The following is a 13,836-nucleotide window of genomic DNA, read 5'->3' as shown; positions in this document are numbered from 1 at the left end:
TAGCTTTCAATCTGCTCCAGATGGCCAAGTGAATTAGCCCGCAGTGCAAAGCCGCCGAATACGAAGATCTGTCCGGGGAGAAAAGTCTCACCCTGGACCGCATCGCTATCGATGATAGTAGGAGCCATCAAGCCTAACGACGACGACACAGAGGAACTCTCAATGAAAGCACCAATGTCGGTGTCAAAACCGGCGGATCTCGGGTAGGGGGTCCCGAACTGTGCGTCTAGGCTGGATGGTAACAGGAGGCAGGGGACATGAAGTTTTACCCAGGTTCGGGCCCTCTCGATGGAGGTAAAACCCTACGTCCTGCTTGATTAATATTGATGATATGGGTAGTACAAGAGTAGATCTACCACGAGATCAGAGAGGCTAAACCCTAGAAGCTAGCCTATGGTATGTTTGTATGTTGTGATTGTTGTCCTACGGACTAAAACCCTTCGGTTTATATAGACACCGGAGAGGGTTAGGGTTACACAAGGTCGGTTACAAAGGAGGAGATATCCATATACATATCGCCTAGCTTGCCTTCCACGCCAAGTAGGGTCCCATCCGGACACGAGACGAAGTGTTCAATCTTGTATCTTCATAGTCCAACAGTCTGGCCAAAGGATATAGTCCGGCTGTCCGGAGACCCCCTAATCCAGGACTCCTACAATGCCCAAGGCACCCCAAGTTAAAATTCAAGGAAGACCCAAGCGTCCAAGCTCTGGGATGCGCCAGATGGCATCCCCTCTTTCGTATTCAACATTATCGGTAACCTTACTTGGAGCTATATTTTTATTCGTCACATGATATGAGCTTTGCTTGGAGCGTCATTTTGTTGTTGAGATTTTCTTGATATTATTTAGAATAGTGTGTTTTATCTTTTGTTTCAATAAAAGTGTCAGGTATAGCCTTTACCATGCTCAGTTTGCAAGTATATGAGTTGTTGTTTCAAAACAGAAAGTTTGTTGTTATTGTTTGAATTCTTCAGAAAAGTTTGAATGTGATAAAATCTTGAAATTTTGACACAGCGCTATGTTAAATTTTCTACATTGTGGTAAAATTTTCAGAATTTTTGAGTTAAATAAGTATGTATTCTTCTTCATCCTTTATAGTCCATTCTGTTTAGACAAATTGCTGTTATGTTTGCATTATTTGCATATGTTTGCTTGTTTAATGATTCTATTTGAGGATAGGAGTCTTAAATATGTAGAGGCATTTAGTATGAAATGTCAAATTATAATTTTAGTTATTTTTTACAATAGAGAATGATAAGGTTTTGCATTGTTTTATACTAACTTATCTCACGAGTTCTTGTTGAGTTTTGCGTGGATGAAGTTTTTAAGATTTAGAGAAACTGTGATATGAGAGGAATTAAGGAGACACAAGAGCTCAAGCTTGGGGATGCCAAAGGCATCCCAAGTTAATATTTCAAGAAGTCTCAAGCATCTAAGCTTGGGGATGCCCCGGTGGGCATCCCACCTTTCTTCATCAACAATTATCGGTTAGTCTCGGTTGAGCCTAAGTTTTTGCTTCTTCACACGATGTGTGCTATCCTTAGTGTATCATTTTATTTTTGTTTTGCTTTATGTTTTAATAAATCCTTGGATCTGAAATCTTGAATGAGAGAGAGAGAGTCCTCACATAGCCACTTAATTATTTAACTACTCATTTGATCTTTACTTATATCTTTTTGGAGTAGTTTGTCATTTACTCTTGTTCTGCACTTATATCCTAAGAGTAAATTGTTGGAAGAATTGAATATCATAAAATTGGAATTATATGTGCTTCATATGCTTGTCTCATGCTTAGAAATATTTTACATTTGGTTTATAAAGCAAAATATATTGAAGTTTGACAATCACAATATTGATCATACTAGCAATTCATGAAAGATAGTATATGGAAGAGAACTTTCACATATAAATATATTATCTTGGACATCTTTTATGATTGTCAATACCCATTAGTTCTTTTCAAACTTGAGAAAATTAGTTCAAGTTGGACAAGGAAGACAATGGAATGGGTTATGGTTGGGTATACTTGCATCGAGGTTATATTGTTATGGATCCTCCAACATGTGGTGCTTGTTTAGAATATTTTGCTAGCCAAATTTTCTGTACTAAGCGGGAATACTGCTTGTGCATCCAAAATCCTTGAGCCAAGTTTCCTCTATGAGTGTCCACCATATCTACCTATATATAGTATTACCCCGTCATTCCATGTAAATTTGCATGTGCCACCTCTAAATCTTCAAATAAACATTTGTTTTGTGTGCCACTGGTACATCGAGGTGCTATACAAACGGTTTTTAACCCCTTTTTGAGACACATTTGGAACCGTCACCGAGTGTGGGCGATAGGGGGGTCCTTTCCACACGACCTAGAAACCGTCGGTGATATGCCCTCCTGGCACACATGCTCAGCAAAATGAGGTCGTGTGCGACCGGCGAGCGATCAAATATGGTTATATGTACAGTAGTTCTAAAAAAAATACAATTATACAGGCGAAATTGTTTCCGGTCGTAAGTACATCCTACACAGTCAGTCCCCGCTAAACATTTCTGTTCGTATATACATCCCACAGAGTAGCTCCAAGGAAAACGTTTTCGTTCGCAGGTACATCACACAATTAACAATTTTATCATTTGCATAATTGAATGCATCACACATGGTGCGTAGAAGAAACTGTGTGACAAAGGCTGTCCATCACACACAATTTTTATGTGGTAAACATTTGTGCAAGGTGGCCTAACGCAAATAGTTTTCAAGAGAAGGTAGTGTGTGATTGTTTATTGATCCAACACGGTTTATTCCTAGAAATTGTGTGTGTTGCGTGAGGTCATCGCCCACAGTATTTTCTCAATAACCGTTTGCAACAGCAAAACCCAATTAGCACGCTAATTCACCATTAGCAGGCTAATTGCCCTATTATTAATAATCCATTTATTAATCTAATTGGCATTCATATTAAGCACATAATATATTTCATTTCCATATTAAGGAAGCAGGATTTCATAATTGAAATACATCAGAGTACAACATGATATAGCTTCAGCACTCAGCTACCCCATTACACAACAGCACTAGCACCAAGTTTCACATGCAACATGTAGAACCTTTCAAAATTAGCATCATAGACGGTACATAGACATATGCATGTCATCTGGAAAACTGCTGAAGCGGAAGGCGAATATTGAGCCTTCATTCATGTTGAAGGTCTTTGCAACTTTAGGCCAGTGTCTGTGGATGATTGACCATCCGTCCTTCATCCTCTTCAAGAACACTTCAATATTGAACCGTGGGTGTTGTATGAAAACCAAAGTTATAAATCGCGGGCGAAACTCGAGCGATCGCGATGCAATCGCTGGCTGGGAGCCTTCCCACAACGCTATCGCTGAAAAAACGCTATATGCGGTAATCACGCGATCGCTGCGCGAAACAGTGTCAAATCCCTTCGCTGTCACTGTAATTTAGCTAGGATAGGTCGAAAGAGAGGCCCCAAAAGGGGTCGGCCCAAATTTTGCCCCAATAAGCCAGAGGAGCTCTTCCAGAAACCTAGCATCCTCTCCCTCTCTTCCCGTTCCCTTCCTTCCCTCCACCGAAAACGTTGTGGCAGCTGCGCGGTTACTCGCAGGTGTGCTCGGCAGGCCGGCCGTTGCTTGGACGGAAGCAGTGACGGCAAGGCGACGCCCAAGACTCCGGGCAGTTTCTGCAACAGTGGGATGCGACCATGTTCCGCCCCATAGCTTCACACCACGGTCAGGAAGGCTGTGACTGGCGACAAGGGACCTCTGCACAACGATGTCTATGTTTCCTCCAATCCTCTCTGTCCTTCATTCATTTGTTGATTCAGTACAGGAAGAATATGTTTGTTGCCTTCACTCGTTTGGCATTTGGTTCAGTAGCAGAACAGCTAGTAGATCTAGACTGTAGCCGATTTGTGAACACTTGTTTTCTACTAAAAATCCCCTGTTTTCTGAGACAAATATGCACATGTACTACTTGAGACTTGAGAATTATAAGCACATGCACTATTCCCGCGAAAGTGCTTAGCGGCCGCTATTGCGGGCTATAGCGGCTGGCCGAGCCAGCCGCGAAATGACTTTGCCCGTGATTTGAAACTTTGATGAAAACCTTCCTCGCCTCCTGACCATAGAGGTGGTTTGAGAGGTAATCATCAGTGAACTACTTTGGAAATGCCTGAAAACAAGGATGTGCATAAATATATTCTCTATATTGGAAATGGGGCAAAGGAATAAAAAAGGCAAGGTATAATAGTTAGTACCATCTTGTAGTGAATTGATGTCTTCTTCATTATGCAGACAAAGATCTTGTTGTTTTTTGTTGCTAATTTCTTTATCTTAACAATCTTTCCGAGTTTCTTGACTTGATTGATATTCATGGACAACTCATTTCCCTATATGCAAAAAGGGTCAAACAGTGGGTCAAAACCTCTGACAGCAGGACCTACATGTGCAAGACCAATTTGTTAGAAACCTAAATATTAGAATGGTTCCTGCAATTGCACAATAATATGCTATTAGACAACGGACCATGCACGTGCTAACCTCGATTCTAAACCTTAGTGCTTCCCATTGTTTCCCTGCAACACATATAAGGTAGTTAGTCATCAGGTTAAGTAACGGTTCGCATGCTATCAGTAAAATATGTTGATGAAAAATAAGCACATAGCAGATTCATCAGATTAATTCAAGCCACATGGACAACCCATTTATCCAAACCAAGCAAGATTAAGTGCAGCCAAATTTGATTTATTCCTCACATGCACAACAATACAAAATTCTACCCATGACAATTGGACATCGCATTGCAGAATTGAACCAAGCAGTTAACTAAACACCACAACAAATGAACCAAACATTAACTGAGCACCACATTGCACAATATAACATACTCCTAATAGAAGATCAGACAGTTAACCAAACCAAGTATGCTTAACAATTTGGAAACATATCAATTGTATTGTTTCTCATGTATTTACTACAACCAAATTCAATTTATTCCTCACATGGTATACAATAATAGAATGCACCCACAACAATTGAACATCGCATTGCAGAATTGAACCAAACAGTTAACTAAACACCGCAATGTTGGGGAGCGTAGTAATTTCAAAAAAATTCCTACGCACACGCAAGATCATGGTGATGCATAGCAACGAGAAGGGAAGAGTGTTGTCCACGTACCCTCATAGACCGTAAGCGGAAGCATTATGACAATGCGGTTGATGTAGTCGTACGTCTTCACGATCTACTGATCCTAGTACCGAAAGTACGACACCTCCGCGATCTACACACGTTCGGCTTGGTGACGTCCCACGAACTCTCGATCCAGCTGAGTGTCGAGGCAGAGCTTCATCAGCACGACGGCGTGATGACGGTGATGATGATGCTACCATCGTAGGGCTTCGCCTAAGCACTACGATGATATGACCAAGGTGGATTATGGTGGAGGGGAGCACCGCACATGGCTAAGGGATCAATGATCAACTTGTGTGTCTATGGGGTGCCCCCTGGCCACGTATATAAAGGATGGAGGGAGGAGGAGGCCGGCCCTCATAGGATGCTCCCAAAGTGTGGAGTCCTACTAGGACTCCCTAGTCCTAGTAGGATTCCACCTCCCACATGGAATAGGAAAAAGGGAAGGGAGAAGGAGAAGGAAGGAAGGGGGCGCCCACTTTCCCCAGTACAATTTGGACCAGTCCATGGGGAAGGGGTGCGACCACCCTTGAGGCCTTTCTCTCCTTTCCCGTATGGCCCATTAAGTCCCAATACGAATTCATGTAACTCTTCGGTACTCCGAAAAAAACCCGAATCACTCAGAACCTTTCCAATGTCCGAATATAGCCTTCCAATATATCGATATTTACGTCTCGACCATTTCGAGACTCCTCGTCATGTCCCTGGTCTCATCCGGGACTCCGAACAAACTTTGGTCATCAAATCACATAACTCATAATACAAATCGTCACAGAACATTAAGCGTGCAGACCCTACGGGTTCAAGAACTATGTAGACATGACCGAGACTCATCTCCGGTCAATAACCAATAGCGGAACCTGGATGCTCATATTGGCTCCTACATATTATATGAAGATCTTTATCAGTCAAACCGCATAACAACCTATGTTATTCCCTTTGTCGTCGACATGTTACTTGCCTGAGATTCGATCATCGGTATCATCATACCTAGTTCAATCTCGTTACCGGCAAGTCTCTTTACTCATTCCGTAATGCATCATATCGCAACTAACTCATTAGTCACATTGCTTGCAAGGCTCATAGTGATGTACATTACCGAGAGGGCCCAGAGATACCTCTCCGATAGACAGAGTGACAAATCCTAATGTCGATCTATGCCAACTCAACAAACACCATCGGAGACACCTGTAGAGCATCTTTATAATCACCCAGTTACGTTGTGACGTTTGATAGCACACAAGGTGTTCCTTCGGTATTCAGGAGTTGCATAATCTCATAGTCAGTGGAACATGTATAAGTCATGAAGAAGGCAGTAGCAATCAAACTGAACGATCATTATGCTAAGCTAACGGATGGGTCTTGTCCATCACATCATTCTCTAATGATGTCATCCCGTTCATAAAATGACAACACATGTCCATGGCTAGGAAACTTAACCATCTTTGATTAACGAGCTAGTCAAGTAGAGGCATACCAGGGACACTCTGTTTGTCTATGTATTCACACATGTACTAAGTTTCCAGTTAATACAATTCTAGCATAAATAATAAACATTTATCATGATATAAGGAAATATAAATAACAACTTTATTATTGTCTCTAGGGCATATTTCCTTCAGTCTCCCACTTGTACTAGAGTCAATAATCTAGTTCACATCATCATGTGATTTAACACCAATAGTTCACATCTTTATGTGATTGGTTCACATCTCCATGTGACTAACACCCAAAGGGTTTACTAGAGTCAATAATCTAGTTCACATTTCTATGTGATTAACACCCAAAGAGTGATCATGTTTTGCTTGTGAGATAAATTTAGTCAACGGGTCTTCCACATTCAGAACTGTATGTATTTTGCAAATTGTTTATGTCTACAATGCTTTGCACAGAGCTACTCTAGCTAATTGCACCCACTTTCAATATGTATCTAGATCGAGACTTAGAGTCATCCAGATCGGTGTCAAAGCTTGCATCGACGTAACTCTTTATGACGAACTCTTTGGCACCTCCATAACTGAGAAACATTTCCTTATTCCACTAAGGATATTTTTGACCGTTGTCGAGTGATCCACTCCTAGATCACTATTGTACCCTCTTGCCAAACTTATGGTGAGGTACACAATAGGTCTGGTACACAGCATAGCATAATTTATAGAACCTATGACTGAGGCATAGGGAATGACTTTTCATTCTCTTTCTATTTTCTACCGTGGTTGGGTTTTGAGTCTTTACTCAACCTCACACCTTGCAACATAGGCAAGAACTCCTTCTTTGACTGTTCCATTTTAAACTACTTCAAAATCTTGTCAAGGCATGTACTCATTGAAAATACATCAAGCGTCTTGATCTATCTCTATAGATCTTGATGCTCAATATGTAAGTAGCTTCACCGAGGTCTTTCTTTGAAAAACTCCTTTCAAACACTCCTTTATGCTTTCCAGAAAATTCTACATTATTTCCGATCAACAATATGTCATTCACATATACTTATCAGAAATGTTGTAGTGCTCCCACTCAGTTTCTTGTAAATACAAGCTTCACCGCAAGTCTGTATAAAACCATATGCTTTGATCACTTTATCAAAGCATATATTCCAACTCCGAGATGCTTGCACCAGTCCATAGATGGACCGTTGGAGCTTTCTCACTTTGTTAGCACCTTTAGGATCGACAAAACCTTCTGGTTGCATCATATACAACTCTTATTTAAGAAATCCATTAAGGAATGCAGTTTTGACATCCCTTTGCCAGATTTCATAAAATGCGGCAACTGCTAACATGATTCGGACAGACTTTTAAGCATCGATACGAGTGAGAAAATCTCATCATAGTCAACACCTTGAACTTGTCGAAAACATGTTTGCAACAATTCGAGCTTTGTAGATAGTAACACTACTATCAGCGTCCGTCTTCCTCTTGAAGATCCATTTATTCTCCGATCATCGGGCAAGTCAATCAAAGTCCATATTTTGTTCTCATACATGGATCCCATCTCAGATTTCATGGCCTCAAGCCATTTTGCGGAATCTGGGCTCATCATCGCTTCCTCATAGTTCATAGGTTCGTCATGGTCTAGTACATGACTTCCAAAACAGGATTACCGTACCACTCTGGCGCGGACCGTACTCTGGTTGACCTACGAGGTTCGGCGTGGTAACTTGATCTGAAGTTTCATGATCATCATCATTAGCTTCCTCACTAATTGGTGTAGGAATCACTGGAACTAATTTCTGTGATGAACTACTTTCCAATTTGGGAGAAGGTACAATTACCTCATCAAGTTCTACTTTCCTCCCACTCACTTCTTTCGAGAGAAACTCCTTCTCTAGAAAGGATCCATTCTTAGCAACAAAATATCTTGCCTTCGGATTTGTGATAGAAGCTATACCCAACAGTTTCTTTTGGGTATCCTATGAATACGCACTACTCCGATTTGGGTTCGAGCTTATCAGTTTGAAATTTTTTCACATAAGCATCGCAGCCCCAAACTTTAAGAAACGACAACTTTGGTTTCTTGCCAAACCATAGTTCATACGGTGTCATCTCAACAGATTTAGATGGTGCCCTATTTAACGTGAATGCAGCTATCTCTAATGCATAATCCCAAAACGATAGTGGTAAATCGGTAAGAGACATCATAGATCGCACCATATCCAATAAAGTACGATTACAATGTTCAGACACACCATTATGCTGTGGTGTTCCAGCTGGCGTGAGTTGCCAAACTATTCCACATTGTTTCAAATGAAGACCAAACTCGTAACTCAAATATTCACCTTCGCGATCAGATCGTAGAAACTTTATTTTCTTGTTACGATGATTTTCCACTTCACTCTGAAATTCTTTGAACTTTTCAAATGTTTCAGACTTATGTTTCATTAAGTAGATATACCCATATCTGCTCAAATCATCTATGAAGGTCAGAAAATAACGATAGCCGCCGCGAGCCTCAACACTTATCGGATCGCATACATCAGTATGTATTATTTCCAATAAGTCAGTTGCTTGCTCCATTGTTCTGGAGAACGGAGTCTTAGTCATCTTGCCCATGAGGCATGGTTCGCAAGCATCAAGTGATTCATAATCAAGTGATTCCAAAATTCCATCAGCATGGAGTTTCTTCATGTGCTTTACACCAATATGACCTAAACGGTAGTGCCACATACAAATTTCACTATCATTATTAACTTTGCATCTTTTGGCTTCAATATTATGAATATGTGTATTACTACTATCGAAATTCAATAAACCATTTATATTGAGTGTATGACCATAAAAGGTTTTATTCATGTAAATAGAACAACAATTATTATTTGACTTAAATGAATAATCGTATTGCAATAAACAAGATCCAATCATATTTATGCTCAACACAAACACCAAATAACATTTATTTTAGGTTCAACACTAATCCCGAAGGTACATGGAGTGTGCGATGATGATCTATCAACCTTGGAATCACTTCCAACTCTCATCATCACCTCGCCCTTAACTAGTCTTTGTTTATTTTGCAACTCCCGTTTCGAGTTACTACTCTTAGCAACTGAACCAGTATAAAACACTGATGGGTTGCTATAAATACTAGTAAAGTACACATCAATAACATGTATATCAAATATACCTTTGTTCACTTTGCCATCCTTCTTATCCGCCAAGTCTCTAAGGCAGTTCTACTTCTAGTGACCATTTCCTTTGCAGTAGAAGCACTCAGTTTCAGGCTTGGGTCTATCTTTGGGCTTCTTCATGGGAGTGGCAACTTGCTTGCCATTCTTCTTGAAGTTCCCTTTCTTTCCCTTGCCCTTTTACTTGAAACTAGTGGTTTTGTCAACCATCAACATTTGATGCTTTTCTTGATTTCCACCTTCATTGATTTCAACATCACGAAGAGGTCGGGAGTCGTTTTCGTCATCCCTTACATATTATAGTTTATCACTAAGTTCTAGTAACTTGGTGATAGTGACTAGAGAACTTTATCAATTACTATCTTATTTGGAAGATTAACTCCCACTTGATTCAAGCAATTGTAGTACCCACACAATCTGAGCACATACTCACTGCTTGAGCTATTCTCCTCCATCTTGTAGGCAACGTACTATCAGAGGTCTCATACCTCTCGACACGGGCATGAGTATGAAATACCAATTTCAACTCTTAGAACATCTTATATGTTTCGTGGCATTCAAAACATTTTTGAAGTCCCGGTTCTAAGCCGTAAAGCATGGTGCACTAAACTATCAAGTAGTCATCATACCGAGCTTGCCAAATGTTCATAACGTCTGCCTCTGCTCCTGCAATAGGTCTGTCACTTAGCGGTGCACCAAGGACATAATTCTTCTGTGCAGCAATGAGGATAATCCTCAGATCACGGACCAAGTCCGCATCATTGCTACTATCATCTTTCAACTTCTTTTTCTCTAGGAACATACTAAAATTAAACGGGAAGCTACATCGCAAGCTATTGATCTACAACATAGATATGCAATTACTATCAGGACTAAGTTCATGATAAATTAAAGTTCAAGTAATCATATTACTTAAGAACTCCCACTTAGATAGACACCCCTCTAATCATCTAAGTGATCACGTGATCCATATCAACTAAACCATGTCCGATCATCAAGTGAGATGGAGTAGTTTTCAATGGTGAACATCTCTATGTTGATCATATCTTCTATATGATTCACGCTTGACCTTTCGGTCTCTGATACGTCTCTGTCGTATCTACTTTTCCAAACACTTCTGCCCTTGTTTTGGACTCTAACTTGCATGATTTGAATGGAACTAACCCGGACTGACGCTGTTTTCAGCAGAATTGCTATGGTGTTATTTATGTGCAGAAACAAAAGTTCTCAGAATGACCTGAAACTTCACGGAACATCTATTCGGAAATAATAAAAAATCCTTGCAAAAGATGAAGACCAGGGGTCCCACCACCTGTCCACGAGGGTGGGGGCGCGCCTGCCCCCTAGTGCGCGCCCCTACCTCGTGGCCCCCCTGGAGCTCCTCCGACCTCAACTCCAACTCTATATATTTGGTTTCGGAGAGAAAAAAATTGGAGAGAAGAATTCATCGCGTTTTACGATACGGAGACGCCGCCAAGCCCTAAAACCTCCCGGGAGGGCTGATCTGGAGTCCGTTCGGGGCCCCAGAGAGGGGAATCCGTCGCCATCGTCATCATCAACCATCCTCCATCACCAATTTCATGATGCTCACCATCGTGCTTGAGTAATTCCATCATAGGCTTGCTGGACGGTGATGGGTTGGATGAGATCTATCATGTAATCGAGTTAGTTTTGTTAGGGTTTGATCCCTAGTATCCACTATGTTCTGAGATTAATGTTGCTATGACTTTGCTATGCTTAATGCTTGTCACTAGGGCCCGAGTCCCATGATTTCAGATCTGAACCTATTATGTTTTCATCAATATATGAGAGTTCTAGATCCTATCTTGCAAGTCTATAGTAACCTATTATGCGTTATGACCCGTTAACCCCGAAGTGACAATAATGGGGATACTTACTGGTGATGACCGTAGTTTGAGGAGTTCATGTATTCACTATGTGTTAATGCTTTGGTCTGGTACTCTATTAAAAGGAGGCCTTAATATCCCTTTGTTTTTGAGGGAGTCCTGGATTAGGGGGTGTTCGGATAGCCGAACTATACCTTCAAGCCAGACTCCTGGACTATGAAGATACAAGATTGAAGACTCTGTCCCGTGTCCGAAAGGGACTTTCCTTGGCGTGGAAGGCAAGCTTGGCGATACGGATGTTCAGATCTCCTACCATTGTAACCGACTCTATGTAACCCTAACCCTCTCCGGTGTCTATATAAACCGGAGGGTTTTAGTCCGTAGGACATACATACACATCAACAATCATACCATAGGCTAGCTTCTAGGGTTTAGCCTCTCTGATCTCGTGGTAGATCTACTCTTGTACTACCCATATCATCAATATTAATCAAGCAGGACGTAGGGTTTTACCTCCATCAAGAGGGCCCGAACCTGGGTAAAACTTCGTGTCCCTCGCCTTCTGTTACCATCCGGCCTAGACGCACAGTTCGGGACCCCCTACCCGAGATCCACCGGTTTTGACACCGACAGTTTTCGTTAGGACCCCGCTGCCACGGGAGGGTAGGACAAAAGATGTCATGCAAGTTCTTTTCCATAAGCACGTATGACTATATTCGGAATACATGCCTACATTACATTGATGAATTGGAGCTAGTTTTGTGTCACCCTATGTTATGATTGTTACATGATGAACCGCATCCGGCATAATTCTCCATCACCGATCCATTGCCTACGAGCTTTCCATATATTGTTCTTCGCTTATTTACTTTTTCATTGCTATTGTTACAATCACTACAAAATACCAAAAACATCACTTTTGCTACCGTTACTGCTACTATCATATTACTGTGCTACTAAACACTTTGTTGCAGATATTAAGTTTCCAGGTGTGGTTGAATTGACAACTCAGCTGCCAATACTTGAGAATATTCTTTGGCTCCCCTTGTGTCGAATCAATAAATTTGGGTTGAATACTCTACCCTCGAAAACTGTTGCGATCCCCTATACTTGTGGGTTATCAAGACTATTTTCTGGCGCTGTTGCCGGGGAGCATAGCTCTATCCTTTGAGTCACTTGGGATTTATATCTGCTTATCATTATGAAGAACTTAAAAGATCCAAGAACCAAGATTTATCCCTCAACTACGAGGGAAGGTAAGGAACTACCATCTAGCTCTGCACTTGATTCACCTTCTGTTTTGAGTAAGCTTGCGACACCTAAACCTGCTTCTGCTATTCGTTCTGATATGTCGCATGTTATTGATGATGCCACTTCCGCTATGCATGATACTTATGATGAAACTACTTCTATGCTTGATACTACTATGCCACTTGGTGAATTTCTTGATGAACAACTTGCTAGGGTTAGAGAGAATGAAAATATTGAATCTGATAATATTGATGAAAGTGATGATGAAGACTCACCTGTTATTCCTGAGGGTTATGTTTTTGAAAAAGAAGCTGCTTTAGCTATTTTAGCTTGCAAAGATAGATACGAACTCAAGAGGTTATTAGCTAAATGGAAGTAGCAATCTCTTAATGCTAGAATGAAACCTGACCCTGCTTTTGCTACTTCACCTATCTGTGTTACTGATAAGGATTATGAATTCTCTGTTGATCCTGATATAATTACTTTGGTTGAATCTGATCCTTTTCATGGCTATGAATCTGAAACTGTTGTGGCACATCTTACTAAATTAAATGATATAGCCACCTTGTTCACTAATGATGAGAGAACTCGCTACTTTTATATCCTTAAAATATTTACGTTCTTATTAAAGGGTGATGCTAAGATATGGTTTAATTCTCTTGATCCTGGTTGTGTGCGTAGTCCCCAGGATATGATTTATTACTTCTCTACTAAATATTTCCCTGCTCATAAGAAACAAGCTGCCTTAAGGGATATATATATATATATAATTTTGTGCAAATTGAAGAAGAGAGTCTCCCACAAGCTTGGGGGAGGCTTCTCAAGTTACTTAATGCTTTTCCTGATCATCCTCTTAAGAAAAATGAAATACATGATATCTTTTATAATGGACTAACCGATGCTTCCAG

This window comes from Triticum aestivum, chromosome 6A, assembly GCF_018294505.1.
Source record: "Triticum aestivum cultivar Chinese Spring chromosome 6A, IWGSC CS RefSeq v2.1, whole genome shotgun sequence".
NCBI lineage: Eukaryota > Viridiplantae > Streptophyta > Magnoliopsida > Poales > Poaceae > Triticum > Triticum aestivum.
The sequence above is the reverse complement of the archived record's forward strand: the minus strand, read 5'-3'. Positions refer to the sequence as shown.